Genomic DNA, 21,713 nt, shown 5'->3' on the forward strand with positions numbered 1-21,713 from the left:
GAGATTCAACCTCAGGTCTTAAAAGGAATTATTTTTCTGAATTTCTCCCAGTTATGCTTAGCACACATTACAAGACCAGGACACCCACTTTGAGCTCTTAAGAGTTTAACTGTCATGTTCTCTTCAGTGAATTCAGTCAGCAAGATTACAGAAGCACAAAAGCACAGAATGGCTGAGTTGGAAGGGACCCATAAGGACCATCAGGTCCTGCTCCTGGCCCTGAACAGCACCATCCCCAAGAGTAACACTGTGTGCCTGAGAGTATTGTCCAAATGCTTCTTGAACTCTGTCACTTCTCTGGGGAGCCTCTTCCAATGCACAACAACCCTCTGGGTGAAAAGCCTTTTTCTAATATCCAACCTAAACCTCCCCTGACACAGCTGTAGGCCATTCCCTTGGGTCCTGTCACTGGTCCCCACAGAGGAGAGATCAGTGCCTGCCCCTCCTCTTCCCCTCACAAGGAAGTTGTAACTGCAGTGAGGTCTCCCCTCAGCCTCCTCTTCTCCAGGCTGAACAGAACAAGTGACCTCAGCTGCTCCCCATACGGCTTCCCCTCCAGGCCCTTCACCACCTTTGTTGCCCTTCTTTGAATGCTCTCTAATAGCTTAATGCCTTTTTTTTTATTGTGGCACCCAAAACTGCACACCAGACTCAAGGTGAGGCTGCCCCAGTGCAGAGCAGAGCACAACAATCCCCTCCCTTGCCCGGCTGGTGATGCTGTGCCTGATGCCCCCCAGGACACGCTTGGCCCTCCTGGCTGCCAGGGCACTGCTCACTCATGTTCAACTTGCCATTGACCAGGACCCCCAGGTCCCTTTCCATGGCACTGCTCTCCAGCATCTCATTTCCCAGTCTATTTGTACAGCCAGGGTCGCCTATGCTAGGTGCAGAATCCAGCACTTCCCCTTGTTTAACTTTGTATGGTTGGTGATTTCCCAGCCCTCTAGCTTGTCAAGGTCACTCTGCAGGGCCTCCCCTGGAGGCCTTGAGGGTGACAACACCCCCTCCCAGTTTTGTACTTTGTGCAGACTTGCTCAGTATCCTTTCTAGTCCTGAGTCCAAATCATTTATGAAGATGTTGAAGAGCACAGGGCTGAGGATGGAGCCCTGTGGAACCCCACTAGTGACAGTCTGATGTCACCTCATTCACTGCAACCCTTCGTGCCCAACCCATGAGCCAGCTGCTCACCCATCCCATGATGTGTTTATCCAGCTGTGTGCTGGACATTTTGTCCAGAAGGATTCTGTGACAGACGGTATTGAAAGCTTTACTGAAATCCAAAAGAAATATATCAACTGGCTTCCCTGATCAGCTGGGTGGGTTACCCAGTCATAAAAGGAAATCAGGTGTGACAAGCAGGACTTTCCTCTCACGAAGCCATGGTGGCTGTCACCAGTGACTGTGTTGTCTTTCAGGTGTTTTTCAATGGCTCCCAGAATAATCTTCTCCATAACTTTATCAGGCACTGAAGTGAGACTGACAGGCCTGTAGTTTCTGAGCTCCTCCTTCTTGCCCTCCATTCACCAGGTTCCAGTCAGCTGGGACCTCTCCAGATTCCCAAGACCACTCAAAAATCATTGAGAGAGGTTTTGTGATGACATCAGCCAGCTCTTTGAGGATTCTTAGATGAATCCCATCAGGCCCCATAGTTTTGTAGGGATCCAGCTGGAGCAGCAGATCCTGTACAGTTTCAGGGTCGACTGGGAGCCGATCGTTCTCGCAATCATGGTCCTTTTCTGACTTAATAAAACTTTTTGGTAGCTGAAAACAGACAAATCATAGTGAGCAGGGATGTGCTTGCAAGGGGAATGAACTCAAATAAGGTAAAATCGCTTAGCTCTTCTGAACTAGCTCTTCATATGAAAAATCTTATTTTGCAGTTAAAGTGCATTAGGTGGCTTAAATGACTTCTATTCCAGAGTATGTTGACCAGAAACACACATAACATATTAGTTATTACTATAGAACAACTATTCAGAATAACTTGATCCTTGCAGAATGTCATCAACAGTATTTTTCATGTAAGGAGATGATTCTGAACTTTTGTTCCACATAAATAAACTAAAACTGTTCTGCTCACTGTTTGAAAGACTAACTGGTTTGTTTGAGGTCACCGAAACTTTACTATTAAGTTGCAAATGAAGTGGTATATTATAAAGTTTGCTATTAGTATTGAGCGCATTTTACTTGTACTTGCTACTACAGTCTACTTGTAATGAACATCTGGTTTTGATATCATGTCCATCATTCATGTATTCTTAATAGAGGATAACAGGAAAAAAGGTCCAAGGAATTATGTTAATTACAGCAACTACTGAGTAAAAATAACAATTCCACCAAATTTTCACAATATATGAATTTGGCATGGTTAATATATGCATTTGACTTATTATTTCTTGGTGGACACAGAAAGAAGTAGTTTAAAAATTCTTTGTAATTACAAGGTCCAAATTGGGTAGAACCACTGTAAGAAATACATATATTTAAAAAAAAAAAAAAAAAAGTGTTATCATAATCATTCTAATCAGGAAGGTTGTTGAAATTATCCAGCGGAAACAGGAAAAGTTTCTATTGAGGAAGGACTTCTCTGGAAAAGTCCATCTGGATTTTATTGATAGGTCGAAGACAGACTGTTCATTGGTTTAAATTCTCTCATGATTTTGTTTTTTGTTATATCATAAACCAGGAATATGATATCCAAATTACTACAGAATGAACCACCTTTTCCCCTTCTCTGCTTTCCCAATCATCTTTAGGTGTTTGGTTTTGTTTTTCCTTAGTGTCAGAACAACATTATTATTTAGAATCCACACTACCAACAGAAGAATATTTTGTAAAATAGAAAGTATATAATGAGAAAAACTGACAATGTGAACTGTGTGAAGAATAGAAGTATATTATAAATGCAACCCTTACTTTATGACTTAAGAAATCAGAAGAGTTGATAGTCAATTTTGTTCTTTGACTGTTCTGCTGTCATCTTTACTGGTTGGCTTTTGATCTGATCTTAGGGATAAATGTAGTTAATTTAAAAATACGTTATTCTCTAGACTGTGTTACAGGAATTAATATGTATATGGACTTAGTGATTTGGTTCACATTAATGGGTTTCTGTGGCTTCTGATGGATATGTCATGGATTAAAATTTTTACACTACACAAAGAGCAATAGAACATTATTACCTCCATTCTATTTTGAATCATTTGTGGGAAAATACGTGCTTTATGCCTCATTTGCAACAAAATTTATTTTATTGTAGTGTTTAATTAATGAGTAATTCTGCCATTTGTGGCAAATGGCCAAAATATTATCTTCTGTTTTTAGACTGCCACTGTTTAGACAAAGTAGATTAGGCAGAATTTATCAAACTAGCATATTCATTAACAGTTTGTGAAAATTGGTGGAGGTTTTCCTTGAATTATTTTTCTAAGGTATTGGTTATAGGAATTAAGTATTTTTAATAGAATATAACTGTATGGCTGAATTTAAAACCAAGAAAGAAGAGAAATTCTATGCTTTCTAATACAGGAGTAAACTTTCACAGCATTTTAATGAACAAACAGAAATAAAACAGGTATTTATCCCTTGAGATGCTCTTAAATCAGTCATACTGCTAAAGAGCTTTTAAGGGATTCCAGCACTAAATCCTATATAGATAGCAAGAAATGTTTACTTGAGGAAGAAAAGCTTCGGTAATGCTGCATTTTGGTACCAAAATAAAGAGATTTTTCTTTTTTCTTTCTCAGGCAGCTTGCCTTTGGTGAATTAGCGAGCTTAGTAGAGATCACCTGCTGTAGGCTTTTCAGAACTTTTCTAATTCCTGTGCCAAGGTGCAACTGGGCATTACAGTGCTGCATAGCACATAGCAGGTTTTATCAAGGATAAATAAGTATGGAAACAATTCATTGCTAGTGTTTGTTTTTTACCTCTCTAAATACAGTTAGTACCCAAAGTTTTCAAGGCAAAGAATATGCATTTCTAAAATGTCTCTTCCGTATTTATGCTGCAGCTACCACATTTGTATAAACAGAAAATTGCTCCATTCATGCTTTATTAGCTCTTCTTTTGTACCACAGCCTTGACCCCAGTCATCGTAAATTGAGAAATAGTGGGGAACTAATGGAGACAGATGGGAATATGGCTTGCCATTTACTCAAATTGGTAAAGTAATTAACCTCAAGGTGCTGGTTTGCAAGAAAAATTGTTGGAATATCTCAGAGCGCTGGTAAACAGACTCCTGCTTTAACCACTTCTGACAACTGCATCATAAACTAGACTTATTCTGTTCAATTGACCTGTCAACGTCTTGAGTCCAAATAAAGATTTGTATTACAATGCACTTGCTGAGAAGGGGAGAACGCTACTGCTGTTTCTTTTCAAATGGGTTGCTGTTCTCACCCTGCTAGATAGGAGCTGGAATGTCGTATATTCATACTTCAGCCATTACATTCCTTAGAAAACTTCCATTACTGATTGTGTGACAGCTTTGTGACAGCAGATGGTAGTCATTTGGCTAGAGAAAATGAAATGAAAAAACATGGGCCAGACTGACTGGGCTCATTTAGAACAGCAGTGGACAGAGGCCAGATCGAGTTTTTATTTATCGAGGGACACCATGTAATGAAGTCAGTTTCTTTTATTTTTCCCCTTTCTCTTTTCTCCCCTTGCAGATTGAATGAACAAGATAGATTTTTAACATATTAGTACATAAATCAAAAGTCATCTTGTAAACAGGAGTATTTATCAAAAAACCCTCTTCCACATGAGAGTTTTCAAATTCTTGTAAATTCTTTCTTCATCCAATTTTTTATTCCTCCCTCTCAATTTAATGGAAGCATCATTTAGATTTATTTTGCGCCCATTATCAGCTCTAATATTATTTTTTGAAAGCAGCAAGGTAAATCTTTAGGGGGGCATTTTGTAAGTTGACTTACATAGGTTCAGCTCAGTAACTGGAAGTTTGATCATTCAAAGTCATGCAGTTCTTTATTTCCCATGTTTCTATTTGCATCTGAAGCAGTCATGATATAAAGAAAGAAAGATGTTTTCGATAATGGCATAAAATGTATCTGGAAGGCATATGTCAAGGGAACCTACGGAGTAATCTTCATCTAGAGTAAATACAGCCATTCAAGACAGATGAAAACTGGAAACCTAGTATGGTATCTCAATGTGATGAAAACTCAATTGGTTCAGAAGCGTTCAAGGAGCACTCATTCGTAACTTCCGCTCCCCTAATTTATCCACAGAAACCAGTAATGCCTGGCTGCATAATGCTGCTTCAGTGCCATTATGACCACAGTAGTTTAAAAAATTTCTTTAGATATTTATTTTTATGAATTTCAGGATTTTAGGAAACAAACCACATCCAGGTGAGTGAAATAATAGAGTTTAAAATATATTTATTTTTCTCAAATATAAATTTTTCTGTAAATAACCATTTCCCTAATAATGCTCCCTAAAATCAAATTTCTCAGTAGGCATTGTGATTTAATAGTTCATGCATTTTATATCAAGGTAGTCTTCTTTGAAATGTGTTATGAGTTCAGAGACTGCCAAGGATAATTTGTCAGTGTCACCTGCACTGGTGCATTTCCATCATTGGATTAAAGATTTGTTAATGTGTAATTGATAAAGAAAACACCAAGCAGCATTTTGCAATGATGGGTAGTGGTTTAGAATAGCATTTTATATTTTTCTCCTGACAGGCATAACATTTTATGGGTGTTTTAAACCACTGTGTTCATGCACACAGAAATCTCATTGAGTCCTTTGATCAGCCTTTCTCAGTAACTGTGATGGTGAGTTCACAGCACCTAATCCATGTTATCAGTCAGAGTCAGTGATTTTTAAATCTATCATCAAATTATACTGTATTTCATGACCTCTCAAAGAGAGACACAGCAACCTGTGGAAAACGGGATAAGCCAACAGCACTTGTAATTGCAGGGATAGAGTTGGGTAAATTTTTTAATTCTGAGAAGATACGTAGGTTAAATATATCTGTTACCTGTGTTGTTTTCTTCTGGTTTTGAACATTTTAATTTATAATCAAACAAGAAGAACAGATGTAAGAGTTGTAATTTAATCATTTTATTGCTATCTTTGGATATTTTGAAGAATTAGGTATTGTACTCTTGGGAAGCCATATTTTATGCCTAGTTGGAAAAATGAATAATGTAATAATATGCAAAATGTGAAGTTTTAGAACTTCGCTACTGAGTAAGGCATATAAACTAATGATCTAGTTAAAGTCCCTTGTGCACCATAATAAATATGGACTAAATTTGTCATTATAGCTTTAGACAGAGGTTTCAGGCTACAGATTTAATTATATCCTTTTTTAATATTCATACTTCTAAACTGCATAATTCCTTTCTACTGTAAAACTGCGTGTTATATTAAAACAAACAAAAATGGCAGATTACTAAATGGATATTAATGTGGAGTCAATAAGCATTTAATTTCTGTGGAGAACACTGCAAAAAAGGAGAGTGTAAGCTTTGTGTTGCTCAGATCTTTTCTGAGCTGCCCATCGTTTGTACAAAGAAACTGCCTCCTGTTTTAACGCCGACTTTTGTTGCAGAGGTTAATTAGTTATTTATGGAACTCATAAAGGACACAGGGGCAATACAGAATACCTTTTGTTTGCCATTTAGAAACAGCGATTATTGAAAAGCCTAATCTAGTCTCCATATGATACAAGAGTTAGCTGAGACTAGCTCATCGCACATTCAGTCAACACTGCTTAAAGGTGTCCAATTATTGAAGACAATTAATAATGGCTGAATAAAATACCAGCACAGTGGAATGTTTAGTCCATTCTTCCTAAGTCTGTAATATATGCTTTACTAACTTGAAGACTTTGTTTCCTTTACAGTATACAGTTGACCTGATTCTCAGATTAGGGTCCATCCGCTTTCATATTCCTGTAGGTACATGTTAAGTAAATGGAGAAAAGAAATATATCTAAAATGACAAATCTTATCCCATTTATTCTCTTGGGAAGGCCCTTAAATGCAACCAGAGCAATGAAGAAGTACAAGGGTAGCAACAACCAATGTGAAGATAAAAAGGATGAAGAGCAGTAACACAAAATATAATGAGAAATAGGAAAAGAAATACAACATTTTATGGGGAAATAGAAAGAAAGTTCAAGCCAAACAGTTATTTAGTCAGTATATTTCCTAATAATTCACTATTTGGGTTGGCTCAGTTGGGAAGAATGGGTTGCAAAGAGGCTAAGGAAGAACTGTGTACCCCGGGTAAAGTCACACTGGATAAGTTACTCCCTTGTATATATACTGAATAAAGTACTGAAGTTGGCTGTCATGTTTGAGCCAGTCAGGTCCAGGGCTCAAAAATAAGTGTTTCATCTAGCACACAGAGCTGGTTTTGGGTGTGAAAAAGGTGTTCATGACTTTCAAATCAGCAATGAAGGTCTTTGATTTCTCACTGCCCGCTTAAGTGATCCTAGTTCTTGTTTTTCCTTTGGTTGCAAATGCACTAGCTAAGAGAAAGCTAACACTTTCTGAAGAATAAAACTGCTGTTGCTAAAAGAGGAAAAATTCTATGGGTGATTGTAGAATATTTTTCATGTGGCTTTCAGCTATGGATAGTGAATGATCGTGGGTTAGTTTTGCACTATTTTTTCTATTATCGAGTATTGTAATTATTATTTTTTGTCTTGCTTCTCCATAATAAAATGCTTTTATTTTATCAGAGGGCATATTAGAAACATTTTTACATATTTATACATTTTCTTATTATGCAAATTGCCAAGAGCTATCACAAAGGTGAAGGAGAGTTAAGAGTAAAGGTAAGAGGACTATTCTGGCAGACAGTCATTCAGTAGATGTACAAAGGACATATTTTGTCAGTCTCAGAACTAAAAATTTTAAAGTCATCAGAACATTTCTGTAGGGATGTTACTAGCTGCTCCTGGGATGGGCTGGAGAAAGGGGAAAAAGACTGTTTTCTGGTTTATCCCTCAATGTAGTTATCCACTGAGGCTGGCTGAAATAGCAACATTTTGAGTGTTGTTTTGTGAATACAGCTTTTTCCTACTACTTAATTCTGATCATATTCTCTTGATTTTTTAAAAAAATATAAGCATTTTCTTCTTATAGGGCTAAATATCATAACCATGCAGCCACACAAAAGTGCAATCAGAAGTTCAGAAACAATTTCAGGGTGCCTACAAAACACTTTAATACACTAGTGATGTGAAAAGCTGCAAGTTTGTAATTAAATAAAACCAAGGTAATAGTCATAATCATGTTTACTGTGTCATTATTGACCAAGAAGCAGGTCAGTTGTGCCAGATGTTGGGTGAATACAAAGCAACACAAAGCTTCTGAGAGCTTACAGTTTAAACACTATGAAATGAAAACTTAGAACAAAAATTCTGGGGAAATTTTTGGGGAGTATAAAACTTAGATGTCAAGGATCCCTCTAGCATGTATATTAAAACTGTAGAACTCTAAAAATACCTGAATTTATCAGTCAAGGATAAAAATTGGCATGAATTAGGGACAACAGGTGACCAGTCAGTCAGATTGTAGTCTACAGTTTAAAACATCTTCGAATTACTAATGAGCCTTTTTGAAGAGGCAACATAGCTTGCAATTTAGGAACTCGACCTTCTGTTGGTATTGCTCAACATATCAAAGCTTAAATATACATCGTTTGGCCATGACTAGACATTGCAGTCTTTTGGCAAAGGAGATGAATGAAATGCAATACATTATAAAGGTGGGCTTTAGATTCACACTACCATCTGCCCATAACAAAATTGTCCCAATTACAAAGCATGCACTTACTATCACGGCAAGTACCATGGAACTACCTTAACACACAGAAGGAGAATGCTATACTATTAGCCCAAAAGTGAGTAAAAAGACATATTAATCACTCAGAGATTCTATTCAAGCATTAGAAAACTGAACTTCATCTATTGTGGTTGGAGTCCATTTCAGCTCCCTCTTGTATAGTAGCTTATGCATCCCATTAGATATGCGTACATTTTGACGAATTTCAATATTTTTTAGTTCTTTTCTTGGACAGGAACGGACACCAAAATTTAGTATAATTTTCTTTTTCTCTTTTGTTCTCATTTATTTCTCTTTGGGTTTATATCCTTTAGGGTTTGCTTAATTTTTTTTTTTTAATTATTTTATTTCTGTTTTCTTGCATTATGTTGTTTTTCTGTTGTTAGTCTCTACAGTGCTGTGAGAGAATATGCAAGTACAGGCCAGTTTCTATTTTGGTAGGAGAATCTGATTTCTGACATACCTCAAAAGAAAGAAGGAAATACTTAAGTGCATTTCTCCTCTGTGAAAAAAAATATTATTAATGTGTTCAGGCAATGTTAACACTGGTTCCAGTCTGAGATCAACATAATATTTACTCTGATATTTTGTCTGTCAGGTTCTCTTGTTGATACTTAAAACTTTCAATCAAAAAATCAAACCTAACAATTTTTTTAAAGAGTGACTTTGAAAGCCCTGCTGAACACGCATAGACTGCTGACTGTTTTCATGACCAAGTTAAATGCCTAACCAGGAAATAATTTTTAAGCGCAATGAATCTGGTTAAATACTATACCAGCATTCCTCCTTGCATGTCAGGTCTTTTCCAGGATGACCTATTTAGAGTTGTTTACAACAGCCATTTGCCTCCACCTGTGCTGTTATTGATGGTATATAAGGAGCTCCTCCTTGCATGGAACAATGTGTCAGCCAGGTAGCCACGAAAAATTGCTGAGCAAAGGGAAAGTGTCTCCAGAGTACTGACATACAGTAGAGTTACTCCAGCTTAGAGCAGTTGGCATATTTTCCTAATAGTTTCATTTCCACATGGCTTTATCTGACCATAAATACTATATTCTAGATCTGTAGTGATTTTCTGGTAACTTTTGTTACACTCTTTGCAATGAAACAGAATAAATTACTCACCCATGAGCTCAAAAATACCTTGGTATTTAGTTAAGAAAGATGGTTGTGATGGCTGTTGCCAAATTGTAATATTCCCAGTCTATAGTGTTTCTCCTTGGGCATCCAGAAAATAAATTATTCAATTCACAACAAACTTTTTGGGTGGATGCTCTTGTACATATAATAGGGTTAGCATTTTCACATTTTGGCATTTAACTTCAGGTGCGTGAGGTTGGATTGTCAAGAAGACAAGAAGATACTTTAACTCAAGAGCAGAAGCCTGCCTTATGGTCTTTGGATGTTAACTCTCTATCCACTGATACAGCTGAGGGAACTAAGATGCCTCACTTGGGTCTGATGTTAAAATATGATGTTAAAATATGATGTTTATATTATTCAGTATAAATACCACTCTTCAGGCATCCTTAGGGTCTTACTACAAAATAGGTGGATGCAAAATGGTGTGCTGAGAAGTCACACTTGTGCTCACTGTAGACAAATGGTCTGATGCTCACAAGTACTTGTCTACTAAAAATGGTCTGCTAGTGCCCTGTTTCTCAGGTGACAATGACAAGCCTGAGACTTTTTGCTGACATACAAGAGATGGAGAATTTTAAATGGAAACTAGAAAGTCACTCATAAGCTTTGTTCAGATTCATCTGTCTCTTAAGAAGCCACAGGTTTTGAATCACAGGGCACTGAAAGGTAGTACCCACTTTTCACTTACAGAGCATCATCCTACATTTCATTTCAACATTTCTTTCTGAACTGATAACTGCACTTGCAGCAGAAATCAAGGCACATCTTCTAAAATTGTCACACAGGAGATGCTATTTCATCATTTAGGGGGGTCCTGTTTCCTAATGCAACACTAAGTGTAACACAACTAAATGAAAATAATGGCAGTTTTGTCTCAAAAAATGTAACATGATATCAGTTATCATTCTTCCCAAAGGGGGGGAGGAATGCAAGAGAGAATAGTTTAAAATGGGGAAAAATGTTCCCGTCTCAGACACAGTGGGCTGTCAGCTGCTGAATCTGTGTTATTTTCAATTAAGCACATCTGATGCCTGTGTATAAAGGAGATATATGTCACTTTGCTAGAAACACTGTGAGATGCCTAGGTTAACAAAGCCTCCAATGCCTTTGACTTAAGAAGCAGTCAAATAGCTCAGCATTATTGCATTTCTCATTTTAAAAGTATTTTTAGGTCTTGCTGTTAAAACACTGTTCCTGCTAAATTATGAGCCAATGAGACAGAGTTTTACTAAGCTTCTCATATATACATGAAATAATGTCTTTATATGAGAAAATATCCTGCAAACAATTATGTATGTGAGCAAATTTACTCTTTCCAGCATACCCAAGGGTTTGATAAACTGAACTCTAAAAAAATCAACCCTAAAAATGCTCCCTTTTTAAAGTCAGAATATGTTTAAATGAGTTCACTTAGAGAGAAAATAACAACCACGTTAAAAGCTTTAACAAAGAATACATTAATGGCAAATACATGAAATTTTCTCTTCTAAAAAGTTAGTTTTGAATATTAAGTGCACAGGATTTAACAAATATCATATGTAAGCAGGGCTCATTCCTGTTATGCTCTGTGGCATTTGTTCTGTGGTGCTGTTTGAGTCCTTTTATACAGAACACCATTACATTTGGTTAAACACTGTTGGGTTCTTTTGTGCATAGCTATACTAAATGACAGGTATCTACAGCGTTTATCAAGATCATGTGAATAATCCAAGTCAGTGTTCTTGGACCTTGATGAATTTCTCAAGTTATAGGGATTGAAGTGGCTAGTGGCTCATCTGCAAGAGTCATATGTCACCTGCCACAGCTGAAAAAAGATCTTTTTCCATCTAAGGAAGAGAATTGTCCTTCTGCTTCACTGAACTGAACTTTGTGTTTAAGCTCACATTTTAACATGACTCAAGACATGGAATCTGGCAGCTTCTTTATCATTTACCCCACATTTTGCCTTTTCCCCATACCCCAAACTGTCATCTTTCTTCCCTCCACTAGAGCAGACGTTGTTTTCACCTCTCTAGTTTGATCAGCTTGCAAGCAGATGTTCTTATGTAATTTTTAATTAATTGATTTCTTCCTTGGAGGGTTTTGGTTCATCTGTTTTAAGAAGATACCTTAATGTAAAAAAAAAAAAAAAAAACAAAACCAAAAAAAAACAACACCCAAAACTACCTGTGGTTGCTGTCTTGTGAACTTCAAAATGAAAATATAGTAAAATATGTGAGTGAAATAAAGCAGCTCTTAAATAGGTTGAAAACGTTATGCATTATACCTACAAATATCTTAGCTAAAATGTATTCATTATGTGTGCTGTTTGTATCAATGTCATTCCACCTTGGTGCCACTTCCCCCTGTCCATCCTTAGTTTTGGAGTTCCACAGTCTCGTTCACTTTCTGCCTCCAAGAGAGAGGGAGTTTGAGAAACAGGGAAATATAGAAGAAGATAGAATATCTGAAGACAGTACTTTCCTCTGCCTTCTTTCTTTCTTTTTCTTTTTTTCTCTTTAGGCCTTTAATGTTCTTTTCTTTAGTCAGTATTGAAGGAATGAGACTGTAATGAGAAGTAACATTAAGATCTTGATTCACTTAGCATAAAGACAAAGAACAGTTTCTGGTGTTATATAGGCCCCCAAGATATATTTCCCAAGCACAAAAATAAAGCCTTTTTCTGCTGAGGATTGTTGAGGGTGTTATAGTTAGAAAAGTTAATCCCTTGTGGGTTATAATCGCCTGTTGAATCACTTGATTTGTGGACATATTTCCTCTTCAGTCCTTTGACTGTGCCAGTTAAATGGGCTGCCACCTCCACCGACTGCCAGCACCATGATCTTGCCAGAACTACCCCAATTCAACCCACCAGCCAAACCACAGATATGAGCACTCCCAACTGAATTTCATTTGCTATATACTTGGTTACTTGAACAGAGGCAATGGAAAGTTTTTGCCATCTCTCTTTAATGTAACTTAAATATCTTTTAGAAAAAGTTCATTTGTTTTTCTAGCATGATAGGAGAATAATTTTATCTGGAATAGGGTAAGGAGGGAGATAAGCAGCTAGAAGAAGCAGCCTTTCAGGTAACATAGCTGGATTTTAAGACATGCATCCATGTTCTCACCCATTGGATTATATGGGATTATAGTTTCTGAAATATATGAAGATCTGGATGTCTGTGATCCAGAGATCTGCTTGGGGTTCTCCAGCCTTTTAAATGTGAAGGATTTCTTAAGGAAATAATTTTATAACAAGAATGATGGAAATCTGAAACTCTGCAAAACAAAATATGCATGAGTACCAGTCCATACATACCCAAAGTCACCCAAAAAAGTTATCTAACAAGTCCTTTCACATCCACTTTTCCAGGTTTTCTTCTATCAGCAATAAAGTGAGAACCCCAAGCCAGAACAGATCAGTTTATACAAACTACTAATAACCAACCCCTTCCTGGAACACTGTCAAGGAGCAGCAAAGAGTGAGGACACTCCTTTCCCCTTGAAGGCCTTCACACAAGTTTTCAGCTATGATTAGAAAAGATAAGTAGGAGGACTTTTATGCTGGAGCATAAAATATACCTGTCATAAGCATAATTGTACATAAAGTATTATGAGAAAGGAGGGCTCCGTTCTCTGAAAGACTGAAGTATTTCCAGCACAGAAGCTATGGATCTCTGGACAGAAAGAAGGCTAAAATGTTTCAATCCCTAAAGAAAACCCATATAAACTTTGTGTCTCTAACTAAAATCCTATTACAGATCCCATCAGTAAGCATAAACCCTGTAGAACCTATAACTTTACTGCATTTTTCTCCTTGTATGTCTTTAAGTATATAATCCTTTGTTTGTTTAAACTGTGTTGAATTCCTCTTTTGCTGCTGAGGAAATGTATTTAGCACTCTTGAAATATGTGTTGCATACCTACCTGTCATGCCAGAAGGGAGTAATAAGTAAAAGGTAACTAATTGTTTTGTAGCTGACCTTACAGAGAGGAGACACTTGGTCAGAGAGGACTGATCCTACATAAATTGGCAGAGGGAAGGTGTATAAGCTGTGTTTGTTACTGGACTTTTTGAAGATTTGTAGGAGAAATGCACTGTGTATGTTGTACAATGAGAATAGTGAGATGTGGTTAACTTTCACCATATAATAAACACTTACAGAGTAGGCAGTGAAGAGAGCTGTGCACTTTATATGCAAACAAAGAATATAACAAGGAAAGTTATGTTGCTAGGATCACAGGGTAATTCAGACTGGAAAGGACTTCAGGGACATCTCTGGCTGACCCTCAGAGTAGGGTCAGGTATGAGATCACACCCGGTTATTTGATATTTCATCCAGTCTTGTCTTGAAAACCTCACATATCAGGTCTTGAGATGCCCTTAACCACATTTAATTAGCAATAATGAAAAATGTATTTATTTTTCTTTGCAAAAAACTTCTTTGGCACACATAACACACTTCATTGCTTCTCCTGAGACCCAGCATTCTCACTCAGAGTTTAGACAAAAATTTTTGGGAGGTCAGTCTTCCTATTTCCATGAAAACATAAGCATCATTTATAAAAACCCTGAGAAGGGAATTCAGTTTGCAAAATGTTTTGTGCTGTCTGTGCATGTTTTAGACTAAGTAAGTTTCTGATTAGCTCTGAGCTCCATTGGCAACATTCAGATTTTTTCCAAACCTCCCCATGATCTACGAGGTTTGGATCCAATAGCACAGATTTGGGACAGTCTATAATTCTGATATTGTGAATATGCTTCAGGCTCTGTAGCCTTTAAATCTGTTGAATATATCTGAATTACTGATTTTATTATCTAATCACTTAGAGAAAACTAATTGAAATGCAGCCCTAAATATGGACTTCATTTCTGCTATCGCATTTTGACAGTGATTTTTCATTCGAATCCAGCAATCTAATAATTCTGGCAAGCCAATGCTGGACATATTTAAAATTAGTCCTGTGGGATTTTATATCTTTTACTGTTGAAAGTATAGTGTCAAAAATGGGTAAGAGTTTATGGCAGCAGGTAATGTTTTAAAAACAACAAAAAAGAGACAAAAAAGTTGGGGTGGGATGCAGGAAAGCAACTTGGAAGAAATACTTTCATTTTTCTCAGTTACCAGAATCTGCATTCAATTTCCAAGTCCTTCTGGTCCTATTAAATACCAGAAAAACAACACAGATACTGCTGGAGCAGCATTGGTTATTTTGCAATGCTTTACTTGGCTGTGTGAAAAGCAGACAGGCTGAGGTTATAAGAACTGTTTAAGATTTGAAATATTTTTATTCAGAAATCTGACATGATTTGCTAGTTGTGACAACTGGTTTGACAATGACCAGTGATTTAGGTCTACCTGTAATAAGTGAATTAATCTGAGTTAAAACATAGTGATCTGTCATGTTTAGAGATACCTCAACAGCTGGCTGACTTGTCCTCTGTCAAGCTAGTTTGTCCTGTGCAAATCTTCTGTCAAGTACGGAAACGAACTGTTGAGAGAAAATTACATGGCAGTTTCAGAGTTAGTGATGAATTTTTCTCCCAGCATACCAGCTGTGCCAGCAACACTATTTTTTGTGGCATTAATCAAATATCTTGCCTGGAGCACCCTCTCTTTTCCAAAGGCTAGAAGATGAATCTGTCAAAAAATTTCACAGGGATTTGCCAAGAGCTTTTCCTAAGCTCAGGTACTACTAGTCCATGCACTCAAAAGTTTGAATAATGCTTTTAGGGATGTTGTTCTGAAATTAAAAGTCCTGTGGTATACTTTTACTATATACATGAATTCAAAGCCATCGTTATAGATGAAATAAAGGAGTTTGTCATAAGGTAAAGTGCTTAAGTGCTCCACTTGCTGACTTACATCCTTGCGTTTAGTAATAGTTCTGCAGTTAGCAAACTACAAGAACAATGGAAGGCCACAGAGTGATCCAGCCACTTTTTCTGCAGATGGAGGAAATTGAGACAAGATTGATAAATACAAATACATATTCTATTCTTTTATCAATATATTGCATATTTTCATTAAAAGTATAAAGTTTAGGAAATTCCAGATTACAGGTTTTCATAAATAAAATCAATTATATTTTAAGCGATGCAGAATAGAAGTGAATTTTTATTATTCCCCATTGTATTAGTACTGAAATTTTAATTACAAATGAATACACCATTTATTATATGAACACTGGGGCACAAACGCAGCAATTAAGAGAAACTATAAATTACTACTCAAGAGAGACAACAAATATTCTTTTACATTTATGTGCATGGATACCATTATATATGCTTAGTGAAACCAAAGGTGTGTTAATGGTGTCATAGCTTAAAGGCTGGCAGCAAAGTTGAGTTTACTTAGCACTCAAAATGAGAAAAACACAGACATGTAGCACCTACAGTAGGTAGGATATTGAACTCCTTCCTGTAGGCACTTGGAGAGAAAAGGTTAAAGAAAAGAATTCTTCTGATTTTCTATGTGAGCAGTGCTGAGACATTAAAGAGGTGCATTCAGCTTAATAACTGAAGTATCCTTCACTGGAGAAAGACCATACATTGTGATTGCATCTAGTTTCTGAGATTGCTTTCCTTTCCCCACTTCCATTGGTTCTCCTATTCATAGATTGGCATTCACATTACTCCTTTTCTTCCAGATCTTACAGATACTGAAACATGTATTTCACATGGGATTGAAGAAGAAGTAGAATCAATTTAGTATAACTCCTGTAGGAGACCTCATGTAGACTAATCATCTCTCTGGTTATGTCAAAGGCCTCTAATGAGTGTAATGGCTAAAGCGTGGCCCTAGACTCTGCTGCACAGCCCTTGTGGGGGAGGTCATTCATCAGCACACCAACGTCATCCCTTCATCACACTAAGGTCTGAAATCAGATGTGAAAAGACTGAGGCTGTGCTGATGTCTTTATCTGATTATCACTCATTTGCACAAGGAGTTTGAAGAGGCATTGCCTTGGTTAACAAGAATTTTCAAACTTTTCTCTGCTCCTGATTTTATTAGTCCCAGATAGAGCCCCTGGAAGGACTCTTGAGACTGTTTTTCGTTCATGACACCTTGAAGATCACAAAGTCCTTTAAGTACATTATCAATACTATAGTTTCAACAAGTTCTAAAGGGATTTTTATTCTGCTTCCTCCCTAAAATGAAAACTGGACATAGCAAGCATTATACATCTCTGAGGAAGATACTTATTTAAAAATGGAATTTCTTCAGAATTTGAATTTGTAAACTTTCTTCTGCAAAAAGTATGGCAATTTTAGAGGTGCACAGAAATAATACTTAAAGGATAAACAGCATTAAAAAGCACAAGCTCTAGCTACAATTGTGTTTTCAAATTCTCTGTATATCTTCATGCTCTGTGTGATAATGATTGCAGTCTTAATACATACTGAGGAAAGCTAAGCTGGTGTTTTAAAAGCTGGCAACAGAGACTACATCCAAAATAAAGAAACTACCCAGGTTGTTTTACTATACCAATTCCTAACAAATTTTGAAATGTTGAAAATGCTTGAAATTTTGAAAATCTTCTGTGTCCATAACCACTTGTAAATGATGCCATTTTTTTCTTTAGTGCATTAAAATTTGTTTCTTTAACAAATTAAAATCAAGCTCAAATCATTATCATTAGCATTGATAATAGAATTCCAACCACCAAAATATATAGCTGCCCATATTCCTAATTCAGCATCAGATCCATTTGTTTTCTGATACCTGAATATTTGTGTTGACTTGCCTAACCTTATACCTCATTAGCAAAGGCATTTTCAAAAGTCCAACTAATATCTGAGAAATATTTACATATTACTTCATTGTTTTGAATATGTTCAGAATCTGCATGAAAGAGAACAACTCCACAGCAATATCAAAGGTTATTGTGACTGAAGTTACTTTACAGTAATTCAGATAGTTTTTACAATGCGTTAAAAGAGGAAATTAATTATTTTAAATAGGCTGCAATACTAGAACTACTGTGCTAGGTAATATTTGACATGTCCATCTGCCAGCCCTCCTGTTCTTCTACCTGTCTTTTCTCAAGTATTTCTGTCTGCAGAAGTACTTTTAAAATTGCAACAAAGAAATAGAGTGAGAGGTTTCTTAAATCATGCTATTGGATATCCAAAAAGGTATATTATTTTGGATGTGGGGTATTTTACAATTTGACAAGATGGAACTTTCTAAACTGACGATTGGGCACAGACAAAGGTATCCATTTATCTCATATATGTCTTGTTGAGGCAAAGCTGTCAGACAAAATCTTATCACATGGTGCCCCATTTGTTTTCTGTAGTGATTTATGATGGTTTTGAAAAGGTCTTGTGATCCCATAGGCTGCCACGATTCTCTGACTCTTCTCTGTCAATGGATCAGATTTTTGACATTTTCTGAGAGCATTCAGAAAAGATTTGATAAATCAGCTTGTGGTGTTTATTTTAATTGATCTGAAGCCCATTCCTTCAAGAATTCATCAAACACTGTGACAGGGTCTGGGTGTGCTGCAGAGAAATGAAGGAACTGGGCTGGCCATGCTTCTGTGATGGTGATATAGATATTTTGTTGAAAGTTTATGCTCACAGACGAGAAGATGCCATAACTAATTTAGAATGCTGTAGATCTTTTGACGCAGATTCTAATTCATAAATCTCATCCATCACATGTGATTCATGAAACAATAGACAACCCTTGATGAGGAGGTACTTTTGTGTTCCAAGTTCTTTACATTTTTTTCCTCTTCAGAAATAAATCACTCCAAAACAACAGAATTCTGTTATGAAAGTGGCGCTGTAAAGGTCTCTTATTATTTTTACATCTACTCTTCTTCTCAAAAGGGATAACATTTCTTCTCTTTAAGATGCAAATGGATAAAACTGTGTGTGTGCATGCACTTCACTTTACAGCAGGGAGAAAAATGTAACTGATTGCAGTGGTTCTGGTTGAGGAGTCATCACATTTGGCTGGTATAACCTGGGTCTCTTTTCTTCTCTCACAGGAACCTCCATCTGTTGAAAACATCACCACAAACACCTGTCCTGATCAACCACAGTCAGTGTCTTTGATCTCTTCACTCATTCCTGTTGCGCTTGGTTGGTAAACCTGTAAGAAGACCATTGCAGGATCTGAGCCTCTCTCTTATCAGCCAATCCACTCTTTTTCCTTCTACATTGAGGCATTGCTGCTGAGTGGTGGCTGTGGATGGTCAAGGAGGGAATTTGTGGTGGTGTATTTGATCTCTAATTAAGGGAAAGGAGCATGGGATGACTGATAAGCAGGCTGGCCTATCAGGCAATGAATGGTAATAAAGAAATAAATGCCTCTCAGCAATGTTGCCAAGAACACCGCTGAGGACTGGTATCAATCAATGTCTGGTTATCTGTCTAGGCCTCTGTCTTCAGATATAAAGCTTAGGTAACACCAGACATTATCAGAATAATAAAGTAACAAAACCAAGCTTTCAAAAGTTAGGTAGTCTTAGAATTAAGTTTGTCTGTGCAATATTTATTTGCCGTCCTTATGAATACATGTTTTGACATTCTTCCTCAGTGTCACACTTGTGGTAAAACCAAATAGAGAATTGAGTGAGCAATTATTCATTGTCCTTAAGCCAGGTACAGAACCCAGTTGACCACATATTCTTTTCTTGCAATAATCTGTTTCACTTGCATTTTAACTTCTCCATGGAGTGAGGCTAGTGCCTTGTTTCAAAAAGATAAGTCACTACTTCTCTGCTTTGCTTGCTTACTCAGAAGTGCTAGGTATGTGGACTGTGAAAGAAAGTGATCAAGTTTTTTCTCAACACAGTTTATACAATGACACTGGAGGATCTTTAATGCAGATTTTAATGCTGAGTCTTAACTGAGTTCTTGAGAGTATGTGCAAATGGCAGTTTCCAACATCTTATAACTCAGTTCCATACTCATTTGAAGAGATAAAACATGCTTTCCTTAAATGAAGACGTACACTTCTTTGAAGATACTACTGCAGAGGAATAAAGTTGGATCTCTTCAGTTAATCAATTAGTATTTTATGGAAATATATGCTCATATCAGTGAGTCTATTCCTCCTTGCTATCTTCTTCAAGTCTTTCAAAACAGTTAAGGCAGAAGGAATCAACAATCAAAGAAAATGCAACCTAAAGAACTGACTACATGACTTTTTGTGGGATACTTAATGGCTGAAATGGCAACAAGTAACAATCACAAACTGAAGAATGGAATCTAAAGTGTTCACCATCCACTCGTGCGGAGCTTTATAGGTTACTAATTCTTTTTTGTCTTTAACTGCAGACCTCACTGTTGGTTACTGGGAAGATCAATAGTTTCTCCTGCCTTACCTTGGGTCAAGCAATTTGGACTTATTTTTTGATGGGCTTCTTTTGCATATGCTTAGGCAACGTTTTGTCTTCTCACATGATCATGGGTAGATCTGCAAAGCCATTTTGAAGACTCTTTCTTTAAGCTGAGAGAGGAACTATTGTCATGGCATGTTTTCCAATGCAGTGTTCTGCTCCTCCACATGAAGAAGAAAACCTTAAATTTTCTGCAACCCTGTGGTGTCCAGATGCCATCAGACAGGGAAGACTGAGGGCAAGTAGGCATAATTCAAGGTGAGGGATTGAACATTAGCACTCTGTGCTTTTCTTTTCCTCACACTTCTGTGTCTTCCGTCCTATCTCTCTTTGTCTCTCATTATTGTCTTTTTCCTTTAGCATAACTGTAGCATGAAAGAAGTTGCCTGTGTGCCTGATTCTCAGCCCTCTCATTTCATAGGCATCTTTCTATAAAGAGACACTGAGATCCTAACTTAATCTGGTGTTAGGCCAAGACTTAGCAGACAGATTCAACTTTCATAGAAAGCTGTTTAAAGATGTGCTGGACTCTCTAAGAGGGCAATTTTAAAAAGCACTGGCAGCTCTTAGCACTGTTCAGCATATTGCCAACAGGTGAAGTTTTCCAGTATGTCTGCAATTCAAGGTTTTAATAAAATAGCTTTTTATTTGACCAACTGTCACTCTAATCAGTTGATAATGAACTTGATGTTTAGCTGTGAGCTAAAGTAAGAAAACTCTCAAAGTCTGCAAGAGCCGAATCAGCAGATTTTTCAGTGTAACTTCTCCATCAAAGAAGCAAATGGTTTGCAATATAAATGAATGGCAGAATTAGCCAGTTTTTCAAATTTTCCCAATGGTGTTTGAGCTTCAGATCTTGGGGGGTTTTCACTCAAGATGGATGAAAAAGAAATATGCTTTGACCATTGTTAAATTTTAATGTTCAACAGTGTTCTGTTTCCTGCCACCAACACCATCAAAATATTGAGTGGCTTTCGCTCTTCCCAAAATGTTTTCTTTTTTAAGTCATCATTGTAAATAAGTAACATCTAATAAAATGCATCTGAAATGATCTGCCAATCATATGAAAAAAAAAAAAGACTGTAATGTTGACATTAGCAATTAGAATTATGCCATCCCCAATTAATTTGTGGATTTAGATCTTATGTAGGAAGGAAGGAAAGTGATTTTATAAACTATTCACTAAAGGTTAATTCAACAAATATCATACTCAAGTCCTCTTTTTCTTCTGTTAGTGTGTACCATCTCTTTAATGTCATTCATGGGAACATAGAACTCTGTTTAGCTAGTACGAATTTTCATGGCTGTTTTGAAACCAATGAAGCTAGACCAATTTACTCCAGTTAGGGTCTGCTACTTTTAAAAAAAAAAAACGGAAATTATTCTTTTTGCCTATT

At 36.8% G+C, this 21,713-nt stretch overlaps 1 protein-coding gene and 1 long non-coding RNA gene across 3 annotated transcripts in view; both read left to right on the forward strand.

The window, feature by feature from the left end:
- Positions 1–21,713, forward strand: part of NPAS3 (neuronal PAS domain protein 3) — a 607,366-nt gene that overhangs the window by 450,512 nt on the left and 135,141 nt on the right. The window lies entirely within an intron of this gene.
- LOC121673830 lies at positions 1,514–20,813 on the forward strand. Its single transcript, XR_006019325.1, has 3 exons — positions 1,514–1,683; positions 17,290–17,297; positions 20,802–20,813. It is a non-coding gene; the product is annotated as an uncharacterized LOC121673830 (long non-coding RNA).

The sequence above is a fragment of the Corvus kubaryi genome, unplaced genomic scaffold (assembly GCF_017639235.1).
Source record: "Corvus kubaryi isolate FWS band 111438036 unplaced genomic scaffold, C.kubaryi_AGA036_p1.0 66, whole genome shotgun sequence".
Taxonomy (NCBI): Eukaryota; Metazoa; Chordata; class Aves; order Passeriformes; family Corvidae; genus Corvus; species Corvus kubaryi.